Below are 12,069 nucleotides of genomic sequence, written 5' to 3'. Positions count from 1 at the left end.
ATGATAGACTTCCAGCGCCCTCAAGGCTGTGACCTTGCAGCCATTTTACATAGCACATCCTCCTCCTATAGGGATGAACCTTTCCCTGGCCCGAAAAGTAGCAGCTCTGTTGAAGCTTTGCTTATTGTAACAGGCTTTTGTTTCCAGGTTACATGTCTGTGGAAGACTTAATTCTGAATAGAGATATAGATATTACTGGAAACTAATTGTTTTTTCTATTATACTCTGATTTATCAAAAAGTAAAACATTTAAACTGTGCTACAGAAATTCAGAAGTTGTCTTGCAATCTTTAAACAATAAATGAATGAGTTGCCCTTAAAAAAAAAAAAAAGGATTAAGCAGTTAAGCTGTTGGTCCCACATCAGACAAATTATCCTTATACCTCCTGTCAATGTTGTTAACAGAGACTGTTATTTTATTAATCCTTATGATCCCGTGATTCTTTCTTTCATGTTTCAGGGCACAGCAGGTGAGAGAGTGGATTTGTTAAGCTGGGTGGGTTTATCCTTCTTTTATGCGTTCATTCAATTTTATGTTCATTTACTTATTGTACACACATGGCAATAGAAGCTGCTAAAGCAATCATTGCTATTCTGCAAAACAACAAGGCACAGAAGCAGAGGTCTTATTTCTGAGATTTCTCCCCCCAGGATTATTATGATTAAAGATCCTTTCCCCCCACTCCCTGGAGAGGACAAGGGGCTGCTCGCTGGAGGTTTTTTAATGACTTGGGGAAAGGCTCAAATATCCCCCCATTATGGTAATCCACCCCAGGGGCAAACCACACAAGAATATTATGAATTTATTTTATTTTTCTATCCTTGCAAAGGTAATACTCAGCTCATTAGAATATGAAAACTATACTGTCAAATTTCAGAATTACATGGATGAAGAAAATCACCAAAGTGGCATCATATCACGTGTGTTATAGTTGTATTTACTATATTGACTATATTAACTATGTTGTGTTAACAATATATTGTATAACTATATATTGAAAAGGCAAAATGCTGTAACTTATTTCAGAGAAAATAATTATGTTGGCAAACCCCAAATTGTACACTGTAGACAGGTCCTAGGAAAAGAAGATTTAATTCATAGTGGACAAGAGGTTAGCTTCTGTTTTCAGCCATGTGCTATTTCAAGAATTAAACGTCATGAATAATACAGGATGTAAGAGGAATAGTCTAAAGACGGAAAAGCACATTTTGATTAGGAAAGAGAATTTATGGCTTAAGTCTTTTTTTTTTTTAAGGAAAACTGCCTTATTACTATGAGATAAGAAAATTGTTTCCTTCTTTTCTTCCTGGCTTTCTTCTTTTTCTTTTTTTTAACCTTTTTAATTTTGGATATTTGACCTCTAAGCTGAGATGACTGAAAATGCCTCCTCTGGGCATCAACCTTTTTGAAAGACTTTTTCCCCCTCCCTAAGGGCTCTATTTGTCTCTTGGAGGCATTGCCTACATTACTCACCAAGAGGCAAGCATTTGTCCTTGCACTAAATGCTGACATCTCCTGATAAGAGGGAAGCTGCAAAGTAGAAGAATTGAAGGTCAATATGTTGATAGTGGTCTCAAGAGCATTGATGTACATTTGTGTATTGGGGAAGGGGAGAGAAGCTTGAGAGTGGGCCAGTGGGGAGGGGTAAATATTTTGTGATGCTGTCTACCTATGGGCTTATAAAGTTTACAGCTGCATTAGGAGGACAAGCATTACCATTAGCATGAAAAGTAGGGCAGACCTCAGTTGCAAAAGCTTCTAGCCATACACATAGGGCAATACGTAAATGATACACCTTATTGCATTCACCCATTCACCCTCCCCTGTTCATGCTAATTGGAAATTTCAGTCCATTTCAGAGAAGTAACACAACTATCGATCATTTTCCCTGGCACGAATCTTCCTAGAGCTCACGCACTAGCCCATGTGTCTTAGATTTAATATCTGCTCACTAGCTGGATTGAAGCCAAGAGGTGGTTCCCAAAGTTGCTGCACATTAGAATCACCTGGGGAACTCTGAGCCCTCCCTGTGCCCAGGCTCCTCCCTAGACCTACTGAATCAAAATCTCTGGGGCTGGGACCCAGACACCAATGTTTTTCTTAAAAGCTCTTTAGGTCATTCAAATGAGCAGCAAAGCTTGAGAAGCAGCCCAATAACGGGAACAAACTTATTTCACACAGATAAAGTGGGGCAATTCATATGTTAAAAGAACATGAATATATGTCCATGCCTCTCTCACGCTTTGTCACAGTTTACCCTTCCCCCTCCCCATATCCTCAAGTCCGTTCTCTAGTAAGTCTGTGTCTTTATTCCTGTTTTACCCCTAGGTTCTTCATGACATTTTTTTTTCTTAAATTCCATATATATGTGTTAGCATACGGTATTTGTCTCTCTCTTTCTGACTGACTTCTACACTGTTGGTGGGGATGTAAATTGGTGCAACCACTATGGAAAACACTATGGCAGTTCCTCAAAAAGCTAAAAGTAGAGCTACCATATGATCCAGCAATCTTACTCCTGGGCATATATCTGGACAAAACTATAATTCGAAAACATACATGCACCCCTATGTTCACAGCAGCACTATTTATAATAGCCAAGACATGCAAACAACCTAAATGTCCACTCACAGATGAATGGATAAAGAAGATGTGATATATATAAAATGGAATACTACTCAGCTATAAAAAAGAATGAAATAATGCCATTTGCAGCAACATGGCTGGACCTAGAGACTATTATACTAAATGAAGTAAGTGAGAAGGAGAAAGACAAATACCATATGATATCACTTATATGTGGAATCTAGAATATGATACAAATGAACTTATCCGTGAAACAGAAACAGACTCACAGACATAGCACACAAACTTGTGGTTCCCGAGGGGAAGGGGGAGGTGGGGGAGTGATGGATTGGGAGTTTGGGATTAGCAGAGGTAACCTATTATATATATGATGGATAAACAACAAGGTCCTACTGTATAGTACAGGGAACTATAGTCAATGTCCTGTAATTAACCATAATGGAAAAGAATATGAAAAATTATATATACGTATAACTGAATCACTTTGTTGTACAGCATAAACTAACACAACATTGTATATCAACTATACTTCAGTAAAATAAATTTTTAAAAAAAGGAAAAAAAACATGAATATATATATATATACATATATATATATATATTTCTTTTTTTCCTCTTCATTCTGTTTGTGTTTCAAATAGGCTTTTTTTTTTTTCCTTCTGCAAAAAGCGTTATTGTTTCCATTTGGTCCAAGGCTTGGGAGAGGGCTCCTGGGCGGTTACAAAGCTGCCTAGTAGCTGCAGAGCAGGGCTTCAGGCAGAAGCTCTGATGCCAGAGGGGCTCCTCAGAGGCCGCTGGACTTCAGAGACTCCTGTTTGTGCTCGAGGGTGAGCCTTTCAAAGAGATACTCGCCCAGCACAGCCTGCGGACCAGCCAGCCTGCGGAGGTTGGTCAGGTGGTCGCCCATCTTCTTGATGAGTTTCACCTGCTCCTCCAGGAAGCGGCTCTCCAGGAAGTCACAGAGGTGGGAGTCTGCGCGGGCGGAAGCCAGGGCGCGCAGATGTGATAGTGCCTGGTGCAGGCTCTTCTCCCTAAGAATGGCGGCTTCCACAGCGTCCTGGGTTTTACCCCACTCATCTTGAGAAGGCTTCCGCGCATCCTGGAAGAGGGCGCGGCCACAGCACTGGTTTTGCATTTTCAAGAGACGCTGCGCGCCCTCACACTTCTCCTCAGCCAGTTCGCGAAAAATGTGGCCCACACTGTCCAGAGTCCCATCGTTGCTGTCGAAATAGAAGCTCAGAGAGAGGTAAGTGTCCCCAGATGCATGTTGAACAGGCGGTGGACGGCGGCCTCCACCTCGATGGAATAATTCTGACGAACCTGGGAACTCGTGGTTGATCAGTGATAAGGAGCTAAGCTCAAAAAACGGTGTTGGCCTGTCCTGGAGGCTGAGGATAGCTGAGTGGCTGATTCCAAAGGTTGCGACAGGAAGAAAGGTTGGAGGGTGGTCGGGGGCTGGAGCAAGGAGCGTCCCTGGGTCTGTTCATTCCAAACACTGTTGAAGCAAAAGACAGAACTGCAGGACTGCCGAGCGCACTGCCTCAAATAGGCTTTGATATAAATGAACCAGAAGTCCAAGCAAGGACAAAACTTACCCTTCCCCCCACCAATATAGCTGGCGATACTAGAATCTAGACCTGGGAAGGGATTCTTCCATTACTTTCTGAACATTCCAAGCCACTAGAGCAGTGGTTCTCAAAGTATGGTCACCTTGTAACCAAGCAGTACCCTATGGGGCCTTCCTAGGACAGACCCATCCCCCATATCCTCTGCTGTAGTTCCTCTCTGAAGTACTCAGATAATAGTATCTCAGGCATATTTCTTGAGTTTTCAGATGCTAAAAACCACCACCCAATGGAAGAAATTAACTCCTTGATGATCATGAGCACGTAGCCCCCAGACCTTCTGGCACCTAAGGATGGATAATGTTACCTGCCCTGTGGCCTCCACATCAACCAATCAGAGGATTGTGCACGAGCTGATCACATTCCCTGGGACGTCCCTCCCTCACCTGGCCTTTAAACATGCTTTGCTGAAATCCTTTGGAGATTTCAGGGTGTTTTGGAACTCGGGCCACCCCTCTCCTTGCTCGATCCTGCAATAAACCTTTCTCGGCTCCAGACTCCAACCTTTAGGTTTGTTTGGCCTCACTGTGCTTCAGACACACGAACCTGCATTCGGTAACAACATGACCAGTTTTACCAGCGTCCCCTGATAATGTGTCAGATATTCAAGTTTTAGGGCCCTGTCCCAGCCCTATGGAATCAGCAACTCTGGTGGGGCTCAGTGATCTCTGTTATAACAGGCCCTCCAGATGATTTTTATTCACCTTAAAGTTTGAAAATATCTGCATTGTCAGCTGGCCAAAGCGTCCACCAGCAGGTGAAGGGGAGTGGTGCCTGGAAAAGATAGGGACCAGCCAACGCAAGTACAGCAGCATTTGCCGTGGTGGTAATGGAGAATGCCTTTTCTCCACTGGTTGGCACAGACTAGGATCTGGGAGCAGTGGCAGGGTTATTTAGGATGCTTTACATTTCAATGTAGAGGGACCGCTGTCCTGGTTTGCCAGGGACTTCCCCTGTGTGAGCACTTAAAATCTCATCCTGGCAAACCCCTTAGCCCTGGGTTTGAAAAACGTAGGGAATAACATGAAATTTAGGGGAAACATGATCTAGGTTTTGGGCGAGTCACAAGTGCTAATTAAAGCTAAGCAAGTATGGACAACACTAGCGTTCTTTAGCCCTTTGCGGGGAGGTAAATCTGATTGGGTGAAAGGACTTATTGTTAAGAGATCTTTGTAGAAACATCCCCTTCTGCTTAGTCCGCTGGTTCTCAGGTCTGGCTAGACATTGGCATCGTCTGAGGAGATTTAAAATGATTTTATTGGTCTACGATGACCAACCGTCAGTGTGAGGGTTTTTAAAAAGTGCTTCAGATGATTCTAATGCACAACCAAATTTAGGTGCCACTGCTTAAGCTTTTGAACCGCTGCTGCATATTTTCACCTCATCTTCCTATGAGAATATCCAACTGTAGTTGAGGTTTGTTTTTTTTTTCTTTTTCTAACTGTCTTATTATAAGATTTACTGTCTTAAATAAGGTTGAATGTACAGAAAATCTTGCTAGTCCATCTGGTATAGCTGGATACTTAGAATAATATAGTTAAGATATATACCATTTAAGTATTGTGACTGGCCTTTTTTTGAAATTAACATATGCATTGAATTAGTATGTTCTCTTTTGAAGTTGTTATGTTGGGGAGCTATACCTCTAATCTGCCATTGCTAAATGTGTGGACACCTCTTATTAGGAATTGCTTTTAGAAATCTTTAGGGATTAAAACCAAGATTGCTGTATTATTTGTACTGGAACCACAAAAACCTCACAGAGTTCCCCCGCTGTACCTTCTACCCCCACTCTAACCCGTGGCAACTTCTAATCTGTTCTCCATCTCCACAGTTTTGTTATTTTAAGAATAATATGTAAACATAATCATGAATTACTTAATCTTCGGAGATCAGCTTTTCAAAATTTTTCCCTCGGCATCATTCCCTTGAAGTTCATTTCAATTTTTGCGTATATTAATAATTTGTTCCTTTCTGTTGCTCGGTAGTATTCTATCATAAGATTTTATCACAATTTGTTTCAACATTCATCCACTGAAAGACATTTGGGTAGTTGCCAGTTTTGGGCTATTATAAATAAAACTGCTATGAACATTTATGTGTAAGTTTCTGTGGGAACTTAATTAAGTTTTTGTTTCTTTTGGATAAATGCTCAAGAGTACAATTACTGCGTTGTAGGGTGAATCTACTTTTAGGATTAAAAGAGACTGTCAAGCTGTTGATCAGAGTGGCTAAACCATTCTATTTTCCCACCAGTGATGTGATATAATTTTTCTATGTACTTGCCAGCATTTGATATTGTCACTATACTTTAATTTTAGTTACTCTCTGACATCTCATTATGGTCTTAATTGGCATTTCCCTAATGGCTAATGATGCTGAGCATCTTTTCATGTGCTCCTTTGCCGTGTGTATATTCTCTTCCATGAAATGTCTGTTCCTGTCTTCTGCCTATTTTCTAGTTGGATTTTTTTAAGTTGTTTGGAGAGTTCTTTGTATATTATAGATACAAGTCATTTGTCTCATATGGGATTTTCAAATATGTTTTCCTACTGTGTAATTTGAGTTTTCATCCACTTAAAAGGAACTTCTATGAAGCATTTTTAACTCATTTTGATGAGATCCAATTTATCAGTTTTTGCCTTTATTGATCATACTTTTGGTGTCAAGTCTAAGAATTATTCCCCTAGTTCTAGATGCCAAACATTTTCTCCTATTTTTTTTCTAAAAATGTCCTGCTTTTACATTTAAGATTATGATCCACTTTGATTTAATTTTTGTGTAAGGTGTGGAGGTTAAGGTTCATTTTTTGTTTGTTTTTGTCGAGGGATGTCCAACTGTTTCAGTACCATTTTTTGAAAAGTCTATTCTTCCTTGATAGCTTTTGCACTGCTGTCAAAAACAAGTTATATGGATTTATGTCAGTCTATTTCTGGGTTCTCTATTCCATTCCATTGATCTATGTATCTACCCTCCATCATTACTGCAAACTCTTGAAATTGGGTAGATTAATTCCTCCCATTTTCATCTTCCTTTACAAGTTGTTTTAGCTATTCTTCAGCCTCTTCTTACCATATAAATCTTAGAATAAGCTTGTCTATATCCACAAAAACCTTGAGGGCATTTTAAGAGTAATTGTGTTAAGCCTCTTAACTTGGGGAGAATTGACATCTTTATCAGGTTGTGTTTTCTAATCCATGAACAAGGTATGTCTCCCTATTTGTTTGCGACTTAAAAATTTTTCTTCATCAGCATTTTGTAATTTTCAGTCTAGAGGTCCTATAAATGTCTTATTGGGCTTATATTTAAGTATTTATTTAGGTCAGTTGTAAATGGCATCACATATTTTTATTTAAGCTTCTACACATTTGTTATTAATATGTAATTTGATAAAATTGTGGTGATCTTGTACTCTAAATCATTTACAAACTAATATTATTTCTCAAGCTTTCTGTGGATTCCTTGGTATTTTCTCCATTTAGATTATCATCTCATCTTCAGATACAGACAGTTTTACTTTTCCTTATTCAGTATAATAGGATATATTGCTATTCAACATTCAGTAGGATATGTTCCTTCCTATGCAACGTAGTAGGAATAGTCCTTTTATCTTTTAAATAAACTTTTAAAAAATTTAACTTTTAAATTTATGTATTTATTTATTTTTGCTTTATTTTCTTACTAGAACCTCCAGTGATATATTTAATAAAAGTGGTGAGAGCAGATATCGGTGCCTTGTTTCTGATCTTACAGAGAAAGCATCCAGTCTTTCACAGTTAAATATCATGTCGGTATAGGTTGTTTGTAGATCATCTTTATGAGTTTCAGTATGTTCCTTTTCTATTCCTAGTTTGCTTGGAGTTTTTTTTCTTCTTTCTTTAAAATCATGAATGGGATTGGATTTTGTCAGATGCTTTCTCTGCATTAATGGATAGGATCACATGACTTTTCCCCCTTAATCTATTGGATATGGTGGATTACACTGTTTAATTTTCAAATATTTAACCAACTTTGCATAACTGGAATAAATCCCACTTGGTCATGGTATATTATTCTTTTCATATATTTCTGGATTTAATTTGCTAATATTTGGCTGAGGGTTTTTCAGCCAATTTCATAAAAAATATTGGTCTGTAGGTTTCTTCTTTCTATACTATCCCTGTCTGGTTTTGGTATCAAGGTAATACTGGCTTCATAAAATTAATTAGAAACTGTTCCCTCTACTTCTATTTCTTATCAAATCATGTAAAATTGGTGTTAATTCTTTAAGTCTTGGGTAAAAGTGAAACATCTAAGCCTGAATATTTCTTTTGGGAGTTTTTAAATGAAAAACCAGTGTTTCTAATGGTTACAGGAAAATTGAGATTATCTATTTCATCTTGGCTGAGTTTTGGTAGTTTTGGGTGTAGAAACATTGGCCCATTTCATCTACATTTTTGAATTTATAGTGTAGACTTGTTCATAGTAACTTGTCCCTCATTAACCTGCAGGATATGTCATGGTATCCCTGGTTGCATTTCTGATATCTGTGATTTGTGCCATCTCTCTGTTTATCTTTATCAGTCTTTCTAGATCTTTATTGGTTAGATTGTTTATTTCAAAGAACCAGCCTTTTGTTTCATTGATTTTCCCCCCTATTTTCCTGTTTTCAGCTTCATGGATTTCTGTTTCATCTTTATTATTTCCTTCTTTCTGCTTGTTTAGTGTTTTTTCCTCTTCCTTTTTTACTATTTTAATATAGAAAATTAGATTATTGCTTTGAAATATTTTCTTTCCCAATTTAGTGCTATAAACTTCCCTTTCAGCATTGCTTTCACTTCATTCCGCAAACTTTGATCTGTTATATCTCCATTTTCTTTTATTCTATGCATTTAAAAATTTTTTCCTTGATGCTGTCTTTTTTACCCATGAGTTATTTGGAAGTGTGATGTTTAGTTTTCATGTGATTGAAGATTTTCCTGTTGTCTTTCTCTTATTGATTTCTAGTCTGATTCCATTATGGCTAGAGAACATACTCTCTATGATTTTAATTCTTTTAAATCTGCTAATGTTTTTTTATCGCCCAGTATATGGTATATGAGTGAATGTTCCATGGACACTTCAATATGTATTCTGCTCTTACTGAGTGTGTTCTTTAAATGTCAGTTATATCCTGTTGATGGATGATATTTTCAGTTCTTCCATATCCTTGCTGATTTTTCTCTCTGGTAGTTGTATAAATTGCTGTGTTGAAGTCTCAAATAATAATTGTGGATTTAAAACTTTCTCCTTTTACCTTTTTCAGTGTTTGCTTCATGCATTTTGAAGTTCTGTTGTTTGGTGCACACACATTTAGTATCACTAGGTCATCTAGGTGGATTATTCCTGTTATCTTTATGTAATGACCCTCTTTGCCCCTAATAATTTCCTTTGCTCTGAAGTCTACTTTATCTGATATTAATATAGCCATTCCTGCTTTTTCTGATTAATGTTCACATGATATATCATTTTCATCCTTTTACTTTGAACTACCTATATCATGATGTTTAAAGTAAGCTTCTTATAGACAGTATATAGTTGGATCATGCTTGCGATTTTTTAATCTACTCTTCCAATCTCTGTCTTTGACTTGGTTATTTAGATCATTTACCATTAATGTAATTATTGCCATGTCAAAGATTTGGTCTACCATGTTATTTTTTGTTTTGTCTTTTACCTTAGTTTCTCAATCCTGTGTTTCCCTTATTTTTCCTTCTTGTGGGTTACTTAAACATTTTTTTTTCTTTCAAAAGTTTATTTAGTATCAAGCAAGAGGAGACTTTGCTTAACACTACAGAACATTTCAAGACTTGAGTTACAAAAGAATACCACATTATTTGCACTTGTAGTTGGCTTCCCTTTTTACGCATGTTGGCAAGAGAAAAAAAAAAACTAGCATATGGCTGAAAGATAAAATAACTAAATTTCTATGGAAACCTTTAAAATGAAAGGTGAGGCTTATGTTAAAAGGATGGATTAACATATTTAGTAAACCTATCTTTTTTGTTTAACACTAGTTAATCAAAGTTTTTTTTTTCCTTTTGATGACCTATTTTTTCATATACAGACTGGAAATAACAAAATTTTACATGTCTTTTTTTTTTTTCTGCCCAGGTTGATGTTTCAACAAAGTAATTTTAAATTCCATCCATTCAGATGTTAAGCATTTTGATTTATTTAAAAAGGGATTGTTCATAGAAAACAATTACTTTGAACAGTATACAGGACTGGTGGAGACTGGCTATGTCACAACATCAGACAGTACAATCAGTATCTGCTGTATGGCTGGTCTCTGTAGACGCCCTTTGCTGTCCTTGCCGAGGGTGCCTTGTGTCTTGAGTTTGTCCACTCCTCTTGCCCGTAGGAATCATAAGTCTCTTCACTGAGTCCGTGTCCATAATCATAGTAATCAGCACCACTTTGGGCTGGGGCGCTATAGCTGTTATCATAGGAATCATAACTCTGTTCATCATAAGCAGCGCCATATCCATCATCATAGTCATAATCTCCATAGGTCTCTTGTGTTGGGGGCGGCGGTGGAGGTCTGTACCCAGTTGGGGGGACATCTCTTGCTCTGGGAGTGAGAAGTCCTCTTCCTCGACTCACTGGCCCTCGGGTGGAAAGGATTCCTCTGGAAGTTGGCGTCCCTCGTGGTACCCCGACTCCCACTGGCCGGGCCGCGACTCCTCCCCTTCCCCTGGTTATTGCTGGGGTTGGTACACCTCTTGTACGCAAGGTAGGTTTCCCTCGAACAACTGGTACATCTGCATTTTCCGAACCACCATTCAAATATGTTAATTCCTGGAGCTGTGCTTGCCTGATTTCATCATTATAGTCTGGAATGAGGAACTTTCTGATTTCCTCCAGAGCATGTCCTATCCGGGCATAGGCTTCTGTGGCGGGGCAAACACTTCAATCAGAACATGGAGATCATCATTGAGGTGGAAGTACTTTGCTTCTCCACTTTTCCTCAACTCTTCTTCCTTTGCCTTGTCTCTCATGGAGCCTTTTCCAAGGATGGACATTTTTGTCAAGGTTTCTTCTTGCAAGCGCTTCAGAGAATTGCCACGTGGCCCCAAAAGTTTTCCCACAAAGTTGAACTTAGGGAGCTGTTTTACAGGAATCAACACTTTCTGTCCCAGCTTCATGTTCTTATTAATCACCACATCAATGTACTTTTCTTCGTCCTTGCTTTCTCCTTTGTGAAACTTTTCTATTTCTTGGTTCACCAGCCGCAGGGCGTGCGTGAAGGAGGGGTCCAGGGAGTCCTTCTCCGCCATCAGCTCCAGCAGGTACTTCTCCTCCATGCTCGCCGGCCGCCAGGGCCCTGGACGCGGACTCGAGGCGGGCGAGCAGCGCCGGCCACGCAACCCCCGACCCCGCCCGCGCCCTAGCGGCGCGGAACCCGGGCCGGACGCCGCGGCCAGGGCGCGGCGGAGCCAAGCCGGGCGGTCGGCCTGGCGGCGCCGCGAGGCGGGAAGCGGCCGCGCAGCCCCGGTCCCCAGGGGGTGGCCGCCGACTGCCCCGCGCTGGCGGCCACTGCCTCCCGGACGCGGTCCCCGAGCTCCCGCCACGGGCCGGCGCAGTCAGGCGGGCCCTCTTGCCGGGCCGGCGGCACACTCTGCGAGCCTGAGGCAGTCCCGGGCGAACCCCGCCAGCGGGCGCCAGCGCCAGCGCCAGCGCCGAGCTCAGCCGCCACCCGCACGCCGCGCGCCGCCCCGCGTTCTCCGAGCTCTACTTAAACATTTTTTAATAAGTCCATTTTAATTTAATTCATTTATAATCATTTGTGTATACTGTTTGTATAGTTTTCTTAGTGGTTGCTTTTGGCATTACAGT

The 12,069-nt window shown here is 40.1% G+C and overlaps 2 pseudogenes; both read right to left on the bottom strand.

Annotated features, from left to right (window-relative positions):
• Window positions 1-2,385: 2,385 nt before the first annotated feature.
• Window positions 2,386-4,764, bottom strand: LOC125961691 (ferritin light chain-like; annotated as a pseudogene).
• A 5,200-nt stretch (window positions 4,765-9,964) lies between these two features.
• On the bottom strand, window positions 9,965-11,867 carry LOC125961811 (KH domain-containing, RNA-binding, signal transduction-associated protein 3-like; annotated as a pseudogene).
• Window positions 11,868-12,069: the final 202 nt, after the last annotated feature.

The sequence above is a fragment of the Orcinus orca genome, chromosome 17, assembly GCF_937001465.1.
Source record: "Orcinus orca chromosome 17, mOrcOrc1.1, whole genome shotgun sequence".
NCBI classification, from domain to species: Eukaryota; Metazoa; Chordata; class Mammalia; order Artiodactyla; family Delphinidae; genus Orcinus; species Orcinus orca.
This window is presented reverse-complemented; position numbering and strand designations above follow the sequence as displayed.